The 932-nt window shown below is 39.8% G+C and overlaps 1 non-coding gene across 1 annotated transcript; it reads left to right on the top strand.

The window, feature by feature from the left end:
* The first annotated feature begins 227 nt into the window (after nt 1–227).
* LOC130351439 (U2 spliceosomal RNA) lies at nt 228–414 on the top strand. The gene has a single exon (XR_008888144.1). It is a non-coding gene; the product is annotated as a U2 spliceosomal RNA (small nuclear RNA).
* The last annotated feature ends 518 nt before the right edge of the window (nt 415–932 follow it).

The following is a 932-nucleotide window of genomic DNA, read 5'->3' as shown; positions in this document are numbered from 1 at the left end:
TTATCGGGGTATACACGCGCACACACGCACCCTCATTTTACCATGGATATTTGGGTAAAAAACTTTTTTTACCCAAATATCCTTGGTAAAATGAGGGTGCATGTTATAGGCCGGTTCGTGGTATACCCCGATAAATACGGTATATATATATATAGATAGATAGATAGATAGATAGATAAAAAAAAGTCAGTTCTGTTATGGTGAATATATTTATTGTGTGATTGACAATTGATTGGTAATAAAGGTTTTTTCAATCAAAAATCTGTTCTTATCAGTTTAATATCTGATACGTCCCCTATCTGGGGACCATAAATTAAATGGATTTTTGAGAATGGGAGCCGATTTGGAAACTTGCTTCCGTCGCCCAATGCATTGACCCGATATGGCAGTATCTTCGGGTACAGTGCACCACCCCATTCCAGTGTTAAAAAAGACAGATTCTTATTTAATCCTCTGTGGGTGCTGCTGCAGCTGTTGCCTGCCTTGTCATGTCAGTCAGACTGGCTGCAGAAGGTGCCGCTGCTGTCCAGACCCAGTACTGCTGAATGGCCTCCTTAATTGGATAAGCTCATCGTATCCTCACAAAAAAAAAAAGAGTTCCACAATTAGAGACCACAATAATGAGTTGCACTGACTGGTTTATGAACGTCTATCCATTTGGCGTTTTACTGACCATGTTTGCACACTGATTGATGTCATAAAAACTAAAAAAATAATAATAATACTAATCTAGCACACCTGTGCAGGTTTGACATGACATGATACGTAGCTGTCTTGCAGGTGGTGCTGAATCCTGTTAAATGATGTGAGGGTCTCATGGTTATTCACAAGGGTGCGTCATTGCTGTTGCTTGACCATGCATTGGTTCTGTGGTCAGTGAATGATAAAAACAAAATTTGCCATCCATTGATTGATGAGAAATCAGCCATGAG

This window comes from Hyla sarda, unplaced genomic scaffold (assembly GCF_029499605.1).
Source record: "Hyla sarda isolate aHylSar1 unplaced genomic scaffold, aHylSar1.hap1 scaffold_976, whole genome shotgun sequence".
In the NCBI taxonomy this organism is placed as follows: Eukaryota; Metazoa; Chordata; class Amphibia; order Anura; family Hylidae; genus Hyla; species Hyla sarda.
The sequence above is the reverse complement of the archived record's forward strand: the minus strand, read 5'-3'. Positions and strand labels throughout refer to the sequence as shown.